Here is a 14,969-nt window from a genome sequence, read left to right as displayed (position 1 = left end):
TTAGGGTTAAACAGAAACATTGACGAAGCTTCATCAAAGGAACTTCCTGAAAAGCTTAAGATTGGGGAGAATCTAATGGATGTGATGACCCTCATGGACAAACGGAAGAAAGCAAAGTACAAAGCACCAAAATTTAAATCACCAAGTATTATCCAAAAGCTTCTTCCGTGTATTGAGCAAGCATCGGACTAACGAAATAAGGTCCAAGTCTAGCCAAAGACGAGAAAGAAAGGCGCTTCGCGGGAGGCAACCCATGATTTCGTATTGTTCTCTTTTATTTTAATTCCAAAAAAACAAAAAAAAATATAAAAACAAAAAAAAATGTTTTTTTAGTCAAAAGTTTAACCCGACCGGTTGGATTTTTTTTTGTTTCAAAAAAAAAAAAGGGCCCGACCATGTGAAAGTGAGTTTTTGTTTTAGAACCTTGCCCCCGCAGTGTTGGAAATTCTATAAAAATGGCCTGGGCGTGTTAGAAATTATTAAAAACATTCAGGTACTTGACCCGGGCGTGTCAAGCCTTCACCCGACCGGGTGAACATTCTGTGAACAAAGGGAGATGCCACCTTTCAAGCTGAAAAAAAAAAATAATAAAAAAAGGAAAAACAATAGATAAAACCACGTCGCACACATCTCTGGCCGTCGGATATCCAACCGGCGGTCGTCTTTAATCAGCCACCCTCACCACACCGGAACCCTAACTATCGCCCACCACCACCCTCTGTTGTCTTCTTCAATCGCTGGCTATCACCCACGATAAACGCCGTCCACCCCCTTCGCACTCCGACTCCGGCTCCGATCACGAACAACATCAGGTATGTTCTTTTTCTCTTGTTTTCATTTCTCCTCTGCAGAGTCTGGTGTCACTCCGAAACACACATCGTTCTTGCTCAGGTAACAACACATCCGAAGCTTCATCATATGAATATTGGTCAAACACTTGAATTGGAATTGATTTGCTGCAGTGATTTTGTTAAACTGAGCATTTACCTCATATGGTAATTATGTTCTAATTGTTTGTGTCTATCTTGAGTTTATTTAGATTAGAGTTGCGTATCACGACTCAGTTTATGTACTCTATCTTAGATAAAATGAGGTATGTCACTGTGTGAGCATATTGTGGATTGAATCATGGTGCTTAATGTTTTTAGTCATTCAAAAGAAAAAGCAAATATATAATCTTATTGATGAACCACAATGTTTATAAACCATTGTCATGACCTTATATATGAGTGAAACGAAACGAATAACCGCAACCGCATTAGTAGATTCCTTACACACTCATCTCCGAGCCTCGAGGACGATGCTAAATCTTAAGTTTGGGGAGGTTGAGATTAGAGGTAATGTCTGTATTCTCATTTTAGCATGCATAAGTAGTCGCATATAGTTGCATTTTTCATGTTTATTGCATTTAGGGTGTATATATGTGCATTAAAAACATCCATAAAAAGAATTGTTTCTGTTCTGCTGAAAATGATTTGTGAAAAATGAGATATGATATGATTTCTGGCATGCGTGAAATGGTAACTTTGGGGAAGAAAGCATAGATAATTTGGGATGTGTTGATAGGCTCGGCCCTAACTTAGGAACGGCAATGTTGTATGTGATAACCTTAAATATGTATATATATGTGTTTAGTCCCCCATCTTGATGCTTGTGGTTAAAGATTGATCCCGACCAAAAATCGGTTGAGTTGCATATCCTCTATGACACACCATGTTCCCCATATCATGGCACCTCCGTAATTCCATAAAAAAAAATAAAGAGGTGAAAAATTGACCTCATAGTTACTATAGTTAAAAAGAAAAAAAAGAGAAAAAAGAAGGGGTAAAAGAGCACAATGTATGCCAAAAATTTGAAAAAAAAATCGAAATCGAAATAAAAAAAAATATTTTAGTAAATTAGGGAGAAAAGTCCCGACCCCTTAATAAACGGAAAAAATAATAACTATCGTGTCATGATTGGGTGCATGGTCGCGTCAAGTGTGGTTTTGGATACCTTCTAAAAGGCGTGAGGTTGGGTAGATGTTGCCATAGGTGTTGGGCGTGGGGACGATTGAACCATGTTGGTAAGTTTGTATATTATCAAGCAGAAAGCATTTGGGTGTGATTAAGCGGGTGTGAGTTTAAAGGGACACATAATATCAACAATCGCGGTTACACGTATTAATATTTCCCGGGTTCGAATGAATGTAATAAGAGTTGATAATGTTAGATGTGATCTCATTACAAGTTTATTTTCCGGAATAAAAGAAGCGGGTTGAAAAAAAATAGTAAGCATGCATATTTGTTTTATTTTTCGTGTTTATTTCTCGGTTTATTCTTATTCTTGACTTCCTTGAGGACAATTAAAGGTTTAAGCTTGGGGGGATTTGTTAGTTGCATTTTTAGGCATATTTTACCACATTTTAGCAAGCGTATTTAATGGCATTTTAGGCATTTATACTATAGATATTGCATTGTTTCGGAAAATACGTGTTTTTGTGGAACGGAATCTACTTTGGACGTATTAATGATTAGGCAAGGAGCGGTTGTAAGGAATGACAAGAGATAGTAAAAAGGCTCGTAAAGACTTAAGAAATAAATAAAGTACAGGTTCAAGTAAAAGTGGATAGCATGGATTTTTAGCTTGATGATTTACAAAGGCCTGATCATTGCAAGAACAAAAAGAAGTTTATTTGTTCATTGAGTGAACTAATTAGAGATGACATTGGGGCTAAAATAAACTTCTAAGCTTGGGACAATTGATGACACCGTTGGGCTGCCAAAGAAAAGAAAAAAAATGAAAACACAGAGTGGGGAGTTTTTGGCAATTGAAAAAAAGGAACGATATATCATAAGTAACAACCTGGACACAAAAAGGAGGGACATTGTTTTTGGGACGGATGCAAGTTGAAATCAAAAGGAGGATATTTTTCTTTAGGAACTTTTTTTTTTTTTGGGAGGAACAAAAAAAACTGTTTTGGTACTTTGGTTTTCGTAAGTTTTTAATAATTTTGGATGTTTTGTTTCATTCTTGTATTGATTGAACTAGTTATTATGTCTGGTTAGAATGACTTAGTTTCGACATTAGGGTTTATTTTCTTTGATTTGGTTCATAAATTAATTTATGTGAAACGGTTATGTTAGATTCAATTATTTTAGTGGTTTGTTTGTGTGTTTCTTGATCTTAAATCCGGATATTTTACCAGATATATATTAGTTTGTTAATGAAACGGCCACTTTGTTAATTATTCTAATAAAATTCATCAAGTTTTAAAACCTTAACCTGTTTTGATTTTTGATAAAAGGAACAAATAACGGGTTGTGTTTGTCTATGAACTTGGTTTCGTTGTAGAATCATACAATCTAGTTAAACATACCGAACGACGTGTGTGTTTGATTATAATCGATACTTCTATCAAGCAACCCGCACACTAAAATCCGAACGGCGTGAGTTTAGGGTAGCGGGTTGGCTCTAACCGACGAACTGCGCTTAGTTAGACATTACATGGAGTGAATGTCCGAACTGCGTGACATCTAGTATTGATACAAACTATTATTTAAAAGGATCATTGCACCGTGACCGTTAATGATCGTAAGTCGAACCGAATCAAGAAATTGCCCTAGTGTTTAAATTAGTTTTTAACATCTGAATTTTCCAACCACTTTAATTAGCTTTTCTTTTTAATCTAAAAATTATAGATTGTTTTTACATTCTAGTTTAAACTAAAACCCCCCTTTTTTCAATGCAACCGTATGTATGTCTAAAACGTTTTGGCATAATTCGTTAATCTGTATCCCTGTGGACACGAACCTAACTTCCACTCATACTATTTAATGTGTCAAGTAGGTTTATTTTATATTTATTTGCTGGATTCGACACCCAACAAAATTATGTTTTTTTTTATTTTCTAGTTATTAAAATTGCCATTTAATTTAAAAAAATAAATATTTGAATAAATAAATAATTAGGTGATCATCACAGGGCCTCCATCCACATTCTGCAAATTAAAGGTGGGCATGATAAAGCCCCCAAGCTGACAAAGCGCTGACATGGATCCTACATAGCCTGATAAGGTCTCTAGGGGGCTCCAACCACACCCTCCAGCCTTAAGGTGTCAGGTAGGGGGAAATTTGCTTTAACCCAATTATATATTGCCATGTCATTTTCTCTCTCTAACTCCCCTCTTGCCAAAAAACATTGCCAAAAAACATAAGGGGCGTGGGAAACTATTTTTTTCCTATTTTATAAACTATTAATTAATTAATTAATTAATTAATGAAACATAATTTTAACAAAATAAAAGTACATTAAATTAAAAAACTAACTAAATTACTTAAAAACATTATATTAAATAAAATTAACTAAAACTACATTAACTAAATAAATAAAAAAACATTACATAAAATTAAACCTACTAAAAAAATAAAAACATAAAATATTTAGAAACTACATGGCTAATTATATTTTTTGGCGATCTCCCGTTTCCGTGCTATTCCAACATCTCTAGTGGAAAATTGTCGTGCGGCTTATTAAATGTCTCGAGATCCTTATCAAACCTAATCAATCTTAACGTCTCTCGATGTTCATCCGCGAAATCCCTAAATTTTTCCTCTCGTTTCTTTTTGAATGTCCACCAATTCTTGTTTCATAAATTTGTGAATGGGGTGAAAAAATGGAATGTAAAAACATGATTTTATAAAGGTATATAATTGATTTTTTTTTAAATGTTAACGGCGAGCCGTTTAAATGTCCAACTGCTCTTTATCTTTGTTCTAACGGCCAGATTCAAGCGCGGTGAACGTCCACCGAATTGGACTGACCCCACACGGTGAACAATGTTGGCGGCGGTGTGCCCCCCGCAACAAACCAGCACCCCGCACCACTCCCCGCGAGCGTCCCGTATACCCTTATGATGCGGGAACAAATTGCTTGTTGTTATAAATTTTTAAATCTTGAGTTTTAAATCTTGAGTGAAACGTGTAAATACCAACTTCTGGGGTGACAAGTCAGTAAATGTACATCGAAAGGTTAAACATGGGCACATTGAAATCTTCTTAAAAATTTGGATACTATTGAAAACGTCAAGATTGTAAGGGTCAGTCAGTTCATTTAACTACATCTTGTCAAATTTGAAAATTGTGTGTTCAAGAAGAAGAAACGAACCTTTTTTTGAACGGCTAATTTTTCCTCTTAAATACTTATATCTCTCAAGAATTGAACCTTGGTCTCCCTACAAGAGATCATTTCTCTTGAAAGAAGAAACGAACCTAACAACCAATGACATGCTATATGCTGCCTTAGAGGACTTTTTGCTAAAGCATGCAAATCCTTGATTATTAACCTGGCTTAATATGAATCCAGATTTAATGTTGTTTATTCAATTTTTAATCTTCCTGTATCTTCAAGTTCTTCTACTGCTTGGGCCACATGACAAGAAATGCAAGAGTAGAATTCAAAGAGTCGGAAGAAATTGATGAGTCAGGTGGAAACAAATTTCCTGAACCCTCCGTTTGTAATTTCTTTTTATATAAAATGTTATAGTAGGGTAGGAGAAGAGATGTGTAAAGTTTTTTTTTTAAAAAATGTTAAGTTTATATATTGTTTAATAGTTGGTTTTATTGATTGATTTATTAACTACTAGTTTAGTTTCCCGTGTGACACACGGGTATAACAAATAATATTTATATAAAGTTTAAAGCTATAGCTAAATAAGATAACATATTAGTGTAAATAAATGAGAAATCTGTATAATATATAACATATAAAAAATTCATGATTCTCTAAATTTCCCCTTACATACAACATTGACTATTTTATTTGTAATATTGTCGTCTCTATAAGCATTGTCGGTAGTACAAACTGCAAGATAATAAAAATGGTTAGAGTGTTAGACACAAAAAAGTTTCAAAACATGTTAATAATATACATATGTAAGGTAATATATATCATACCATTTACAATGTCATATAAATGAGTTATTTCATTATAACGGTCATCACCTACATAAGAATTAGCCATTTTTATAGGTTTGTTATTTCATGTGTGTTTTATATTTTAATAAAACTAAATCGTGGATAATAAAAAACTTGCATTACTATTAATGTGGAATATTTCCTTGTTTTTTCTTATGATATTTATCCTGGATAAAACATAAATATGTAAATAATTTAAATACACGTAAACAAAAAAAAATATTTTTTCATTCGCATGAATGGTAAATAGGAATCACGTTAACAAATCATCTATGTTTGGATTAAATTCATAGAGTAAACTGCCATTTTGGTCCCTGTGGTTTGACCAATTTTGCCACTTTAGTCCAAATCTCAAACTTATTACATCCAGGGCCCTGTGGTTTGGTTTTTGTTGCCATTTTGGTCCAAATTTCAAAGTTGACCAGATTTCCCTATTTTTTGACTGTTGCAACCTCCTATTTTGTCCTTTAGTGTAGGGGTATTTTGGTCATTTTGCGTTTCATTTTACATTTTCTTAATTAACATCATCCCCAAATAAATCATCATCATCATCATCATCCCCAAATAACTGACTCTCTCTCTTCTCTCTCTAAATCATCATCAACAAAATGCAGACCTAAATCGACATCATAATCCTAAAAATGGATTATGGATCTGTGTTCAATCATCTAATAAAAACCCAGAAGCATAAAGCTGTTACAAATTAAGAATATAAAACCCAGATCAAGAACATCTTAGAACATCATCAAAAACCCAGAAAAAATATCTTCAAATGAACAATATGAATATCTTCAAACAATAAACATCTGCAATATAAATTCTGAAACATGAACATCATCATAAATTCGATCTTAAACACCATCTTCAAACCTTATCTTTGAATTCCATCTTCATAACCACCACCGCCAATATCATCTCATCATTTGTTTTAGATCTATATGTGCATCTGAACATCTGAACACCAGGTCTTTTTCCCTTTTGAAACATCTGAACATCATATATGTGCATCAACATCTAAATACATGATATATAAATGGAAGAAAAATAATCTTAGATTCAAGAACACCACCAACATCAACTCATCCACCACCCTAACACCGCTGTCAACACCTTAAACTCCGCCGTCGCCGCCCCTGTCGCCCCTAAGTCCGCCGCCCCTGTTGCCCCTAACTCCGCCGCCCCTGTCGCCCCTTTGCTCAGATTCAGTTTTGATGTTATGTTTAGGGTTATGTGGAGAAGATGAAGTTTGGGGATTTTGATTGTTGATGTGTGTATCGATGAGAATGAAGAAGACAGAAATTTACTCTGTTGCTGCACACAAGTGTTTAAGTGACAGGGAATGAAATTGGGTTTTGAGAATGAAGAAGACAGTGACAGGAAATGAAATTGGGTTTTGAGAATGAAGAAGACAGAAATGGAGTTTAGGGATTTTGATTCTTGATATGGGTTTAGGGATTTTGATTCTTGATGTGTGTATCGATAAGAATGAAGAAGACATAAATGAAGTTTGGGGATTTTCTGAGAATGAAGAAGACAGAAATAAAGTTTGGGTTTTATTGAAAAAAAAAATGAAATTTAAAAAATGACCAAAATGCCCCTGCACTAAAGGACAAAATAGGAGGTTGCAACAGTAAAAAAATAGGGAAATCTGTTCAAATTTGAAATTTGGACCAAAATGGCAACAAAAACCAAACCACAGGGCCCTGGATGTAATAAGTTTGAGATTTGGACTAAAGTGGCAAAACTGGCCAAACCACAGGGACCAAAATGGCAGTTTACTCAAATTCATATGTTTAAACTATTATTTCCAGTTTTTTCTATATATTCCTCACGTAATTTTTTTATCATTTTTATATGGATTTGCAAAATAATATTTAGATTAGATTAAATTCATATGTTTAAGCTATTATTTCCCGTTTTTGCTATTTATTTGTAACATAAATTATTATTTTTTTATAATTTTTATTTGAATTAATTTAATTTGAAAAATAATATTTAGATTAACTAAACTTCAATGTGTTTAATTGAGCGTGGTCTGTATCTTCCTGTGATGCATTGTGTTATATCTTTGAAAAATATAATTATGTAAGTACGGTAACAATTTTTAATTTTAAATTTTGTCCTATGGTTGGAAAATCTAATTATCTAAGTATGACAACAATTTTTGAATTTTAAATCAAAAAAGTTTCTTGAAAATGTATTATAAGATTTAATATTGAATAATTGGAATTTTAAATCAAAAAATTTCTTGAAAATGTATTATAAGATTTAATATTGAATAATTGTTTCTTTTATGAAATTTAAAGGATTTCATTTCAAATTCAAAGTAGGATAAAAGTTAATACTAATTTATTATTTAATTCATATAAGATAAGTATTAAATTGAGGCTAATAAATTAAATTAAATAATAATTATCTATAATTAAGTAATATTAGATGGTCTAAAATAATGACAAGTGTCCTTTTATTAGTTTCTTTTATTATATAGTAAGATTTTAAAATTACAACGGTCACAACACCGTCTGTCAACGTTCAATTCCAAACATCACGAGCTACATGGCGAACCAGCCATCAATCAGTCGGTCGTGATAGGACCACCTGCGAAGATGTATCATGTGAATCGGTTGAACCCGATGGCCCACTGGCCCATCCCAGGAGTGCCCCGGGTAGCTTAAATGTTGACATGTATTTGATGCGATTAGGAATTCCTTACCATCCTTAGTTTGATTTCAAAGTTGTTATACTTGTCTATTACAATATGTACTATAACAATAATGAGTACAACATACTTTAGTTTGGTTCAAGGTTGTTATACTTCTGTATCCGACATGACATATGTGCATATTTAATTTGGTTCAAGGTTGTTATACTTCTCTATTAGACATGACATATGTGCTATAACAATAATCAGTTTAACGTTGCTATCAAAACATCATAAATGTGTATTTGTTTAAAAACATATTAAAAAAATAGTTTAAACTTTAAACCTGTCTGTATGGTAAGTTTTAGTTGGTATATAAGTTTGTGTTAGAAAACAAATTAATAAAACGTCGCAAAACAGTAAAGTAATGGTCATTAAAATATGGTACTACATTAGCTGGCAGAATATAACAAATATATATTTTCTACTTATATCTCTATCTGGATCCAAAAGCATATTTTTCCTTGATTTATATGTAGCAATATATTTGATGTTATCCACTATGAAAAAACACATCTTTTGGTATCAAGTGCGATTTTACTTATACCTTTCAAATATTTTTTTTTTTATTCTAAAACTAATATTTATTACAATACACCAATCTTTGTAATATATTATTGTACCCGCCACTTATATGTAGACGTTAGTAAGTATTGGCGTCTCTGAGAATTCACGTTCTCTGTTCGAGCTTAAAAAATGTGCCCATATGCTTTATCGAAATTTTTTTTTATTTTTATTTTTTAAAATTATATTAGTATTGGGTTGGGCTCAAATAAACCTAATGTTAAGTTGGGTAAATTATAAAATACAAAAATGTAATTCATAATGGACCTCTATATTGGATTTGTATGTGTTTACAATTTTTTTTAAATAACATATATATATATATATATATCGATTTTTTTTTAAATCATGTGCCCCTCGAAATCACGGGCCTTGTACGGAATTCCTCCCCGCAAACCATAAAAGCCGCCCCTGTTAGTAAGGCTAGAGGGTATGGGATGAAGTCTTTAAGGGCTCTATTGTAACAAATCATCGACAAATAAGCGCCACGTCACCAAAGGGCTCTATTGCATCTCCTTATAACACTCATATCGATGGAGCCCCTTCAATTATTACCTAGTCAATTATTTTTTAATTTTGTTTTTATTATTTTTATCATTTAAAGAAATAAATATATAAATAACTTAACATCTTAGAAAAAAAGAAATAACATATTAATTAAACATTAAAAAAAACATCAAATTCTTAAAAAAGGGACATGGCATTTTTTTTAAAAAGGACATAACATCGTAAAAAAAACATAAGTTTATGACATAACCAAGGTCTACTTGTTTAGATATTTTGCCCGAATGGTTTGCTTCTCCATTTCGATGATCTTCCAATCCTCCTTCGATACATGAGGTGGAATCAGCTCTTTGAGGTACTGAATGTTGTCCGCCTTTTGCCTACTCTTTTGCAACTCCATCTCTTGTTCATTTAGTGCGATAGAATTCGAGCAAGTTTCTCGTCCAACTTGGTCGAGCGACTAGACCCATCTTCGGTATTTGTTATTGTAGAAGTGGATTCACCTCTCGTCTAACTTGCATTTGCTGCCTTGGTTTTGTCTCTACCTGGGGGCGTGGCAATTTTTGCAGTTCCTCAAAGTCTAGGTCGAGGTTGGCATCATTTAGGTCTAGGTAAGAATGAGCATCAGATGCACCTGTGGACGAGTGCGGCTCAAGCGTGCCTGAACTAGTCTTGGAGCGCTTTGATGATGTTTGGCTGGTTTTGACCGGTGGCACAAGATACCACTTTGGCGAATTTTTAACCCCCTCCCAAGTTTTAACCATTGTAAATGCACAACCGTATGTTGCATCTAAACTTGTCGAGGGCGGCAAACATGACATCTGCTTCGCTTGAACCCCTCGGTCTATTTTTGTTCTTAATATAGCGGTTGACAATGCAAGTTGCTTTATTTCAGCCTCATTCATGACCACTTTCCCGAGAACGAACCGTTTGAATGATACGCTTCATGGTTCATGGCGACAAAAAACTTTTCTCAGATCCACCTCATAAAACCGGTGCCTCTTGATCATTGCCTATGATAACATTTAAAACTATATATATATATATATATATATATATATATATATATATATATATATATATATATATAGGGAGCCGCTAGAATGAAAACCACCTCGAGTTGTAAGAACCGCGAGAACTACACCCCACGGAGCGCCGTTCGCCATGATTTTTTTTACAAGTAGATGTGTATATTATAAACACAGCCGTAAAAAATTACGGCGAACGGCGCTCCGTGGGGTGTAGTTTTTTACACCACAAGTTTGGTGAAAAAAAAAAAGAAAAAAGAAAAAAAATTAAAAACACCAAACTTGTGGTGTAAAAAACTACACCCCACGGAGCGCCGTTCGCCATGATTTTTTACGGCTGGGTTTATAATACACACATCTACTTGTAAAAAAAAAATCATGCCGAACGGCGCTCTGTGGGGTGTAGTTCTCGCGGTTCTTACAACTCGGGGTGGTTTTCATTCTAGCAGCCCCCTATATATATATATATATATATATATATATATATATATATATATATATAGTGTGTGAGGTTCATTGGAGAACACTAAAAAAGTGGGAATCAGTGGGGAATCGACTCAAACGAACTCCGATTGGTCTCATTCTAGCGGCGTTGGAACCGACTCGTCGAACCCTAACTAGAATCTCTTAACCCTAAACCTTAAATCATAACCCCTAATTCCTAAATATATTAGGGTTTGCCTTTTAGGGTTTAGCTTTAAGTTTTAGCTGTAGGGTTTAGTTTTTGGTTTGGCCTTTAGGGTTTAGCTTTTAGGGTTTATAGTTTAGATTTTACGGTTTAGCTTAGGTTTTAGCCTTATTTTTTAGCTTTAGGGTTTAGAGTTTAGGAGTTAGGATTTAGGGTTTAGGGTTAAGAGATCTTAGTTAGGGTTCGACGTGCCGGTTACAACGCCGCTGGAATGAGTCCAATCGGAGTTCGGTTGAGTCGGTTCCCCGCTGTTCCCCACTTTTTTAGAGTTCCCCAATGAACCTTCCCCTATATATAGGGTCGGGATTTGGAGAAAACGGTAGAAAGTGTGAGAACGGTGAGAACGCTTATTTTTTTTTGGAACGACAACTTTCACTAGAAAACACCCCCCTAGCAAGCCGCTAGGAACAGGCAAAAACAAGACATTAGAACTCAAAATTCAACCAACGTCTCCAGTCCAAATTACTACAATTATAACGATATTTAATCCAAAGAAAACTAAGCGACACAATTTCCCCGATAATCTTGTTCGGACTCACTTCCTCTTCTTCAAAAATCGCTTTGTTTCTAGCCTTCCACATGCTCCAAGTGGATAACATTATGATAACGCTGACCACCTTCCTTTTAACAACCGAGCCGTGAATCTGATTATGAACCTCCAAAGCATCCTTGCCAGACGACATATTTAACGGGGGGATTTTGCACCATGCCCCGATCTTTTGCCACACCACGCTCGCAATTATACAAGTTGTAAACAAATGATTAGCCGATTCCATACTATCGCCACATAACTTGCAATTGTCCCATTGATTTATAATGCCTCTGCTGTGAAGGTTATCAGCCGTAGGTAACCTGTTACGAAGAAGCCTCCACACAAAAATATTCACTTTGTCCGGAACCCAAGAATTCCACTCCAAAATGCTGCCCGGACCGCTGCTGATATCGCCAGTCAGCATCCTTTTGACCGACGCAACCGAGAACTCAGCCTCACCATCAGTATTCCAACCCCACTTGTTGTTGCCAACTTCGAAATGATACTCATTTAGCAGCCCCATTAGATTAACAAACTCCGATTGAATCTCTCCCATACCCGGTTGCCTTTTCCAACGCCAAAACCACCTCCTTCCTTGACCCGTCCGCTCGAAACGATCAGCAACTAAACAACCCTTCTCTTTTTCATTTGCATATAAAGCAGGAAAAGCGATCTTTAAGGGGTCGTTAAGCAGCCAAGGATCGATCCAGAACCTCACTTTTTCTCCGTTCCCCACCCTTCCTTTAATCAATATTCCCAACTCAGAATTACTACTAAGAGGAATTTTCCAATCTGGCTATCGATCCCCATGTACCTTAATCTGTTTATTATACAGAACCGCAGGCCAAGTTCTCAGGGTCATGTGTATCGCATCTATGAACTTATGGATCGTCCAATTAAAACAATCTATGGACTAGATTGTCGTGGTGGCGTTTTCGTAAATAACATCAATTTTATTACGTGGACGTGCCTCATTAAGGGTAAAAGCGTCTTTACACCTCTATACCAAAACGCCATACTAAGGAATAAAACGCCATTACGGACCAAATCACATCGCTATATAAACAAAAACATCACAGACATAAAAACATACCTCCCCCAACCTGAAAACGCCATATTTCTACTATATAACATTCATCTTACAACGCCAAAAAATCCAAAACATCAAACACACCTACTCAAAAAACGCCATATTTTACTATATACCAATCATCTTAGAAAACGCCAAATCTCTCAAATATAAAAAATTTCCAAAAAATGGACTTTTCTTTCAGATACACTATATCCTCGGAAAAACGCCAAAAATGCCAAAAATCGTTTCTTGTATATTCAATATTGTTCTACGCGAAGTTTCGGAGAATGCATTCTTTCCTGAGGTGCTGCGACTCAAATAACATTTTGCTGAATGAGATGGACAAAACTTCAAGAAAAAGATACTGGGGTCAGACTTATGTCAGTTTTTGTGTTTTGTTATTAATGAATATTATAATGGCATGAATAGACGAATGACACTGATGAGTGGTTTGAAGAAAAAAATCATGTCATATTGTCTTTCCAAACGGCCAAAAAAACACAAGCATGACAAAGTCAAACCGCCAGTGAACATGTTTCAAAGAAGAAAGATACTAACGACAGTGAAGATTTGAAAGATGAATTGTTTCTATTTTTATTTTTTTTAATTTACTTTTTTTGTTGTTTGTTATGTATTTTTCAACTTAGAATAAAAAATATATCATTATATTAATAAAACGCCAAAAGTCATAATTATTGTGAAACGCCATAATGCAGTAAAACGCCAAAAACTTCCAACCTATAATACAAGTAATTTGGAGAAGTATTATTAAAAGCTAAAAATGGAAACAAACGCCAAAAACTACTTAAAGCCATTAAAAATGCCAAACTTGGAAGATGGAATGTCTAAGACCATAAAAACTCATAAAAACCTGAACAAAATCAGTAAAAAATACACACAGTAACTGAAAAGACGGCTACTTTATTAATATCATTTATTATAGATAAAAATCTTGCCTAAACTACGCACAAAAAACATCCTATAAGAGAGACGTCTCTGCACAATCAAATGATCACACCACCAAAAAAATAAACGCCATCTTTCCAACAAATCATTCACTTTAAAACGCCAAAAAAGATACTTAAAAAGCCACATATGCGGAACCTCATTTCTTCTTTATTGAGTATTGTTCTGAATGAAGTTTCAGTGAATGGATTCTACTCTGAGGTGGGTATCTTTATAAGCTTTTGTTGAATGAGATGGACAAATTTTTATGAAAAAACGAAGAAAAAAAAGACTTTTAACCCTTAATGAAGATGGGCGTTATGTAGGAAAATAAGGATCTACATATGGTATTAAAAACAGGTTGAAAACGCCAAAAAAGTTAAAGTAGAAGAGGCTGATGAAAGTGAAGATTTGGAAGAGAAATTAGATTATAATTTTTTTTTTCAATTTCTATTGTCTGTTATCTAATTCTCTGATTTTATTATCTAATTCTATACTAAAAAAACTTAATATAAAACGCCAAAAACACCAAAACGACTGATAGTGTGAAAACTGAGAGAACGGATGCTAGCAAAACACGATGTTGCTATAAAACGCCAAACAAGGTATTACTGAAAAAATCAACACTAATTCACCGATTAAATTGAACGAAAACAGTAATTGCTAAACAGTAAAATGAAGAGACAGTAACATTATTACCAAACATTTTTTATATTAAAAGCCACTACATGGATAACAGAATTTATTTATCTTTTCAAAACGCCATAATTACTGTCAAATTATAGACCGGTATCCTACTTGATATAATAAACATAAGAAAATTATTGATGTTTTTTACATCATAGACATGCATCCTGATTTAAAAAACAATAAAAACGCCAAAACATACTTAAAACGCCAAAATATTAACTATGATCCTGATCTACAAACAATAAAACGCGGCGTATTTATTAAACGCCAAAAAATGGAAACGGCATGTGA

General features: G+C 34.2%; 1 long non-coding RNA gene across 1 annotated transcript; it reads left to right on the top strand.

Annotated features, from left to right (window-relative positions):
* Window positions 1-476: 476 nt before the first annotated feature.
* LOC110925624 lies at window positions 477-3,057 on the top strand. Its single transcript, XR_002584621.2, has 2 exons — window positions 477-812; window positions 892-3,057. It is a non-coding gene; the product is annotated as an uncharacterized LOC110925624 (long non-coding RNA).
* The last annotated feature ends 11,912 nt before the right edge of the window (window positions 3,058-14,969 follow it).

The sequence above is a fragment of the Helianthus annuus genome, chromosome 17 (genome assembly GCF_002127325.2).
Source record: "Helianthus annuus cultivar XRQ/B chromosome 17, HanXRQr2.0-SUNRISE, whole genome shotgun sequence".
Classification (NCBI taxonomy): domain Eukaryota; kingdom Viridiplantae; phylum Streptophyta; class Magnoliopsida; order Asterales; family Asteraceae; genus Helianthus; species Helianthus annuus.
The sequence above is the reverse complement of the archived record's forward strand: the minus strand, read 5'-3'. Positions and strand labels throughout refer to the sequence as shown.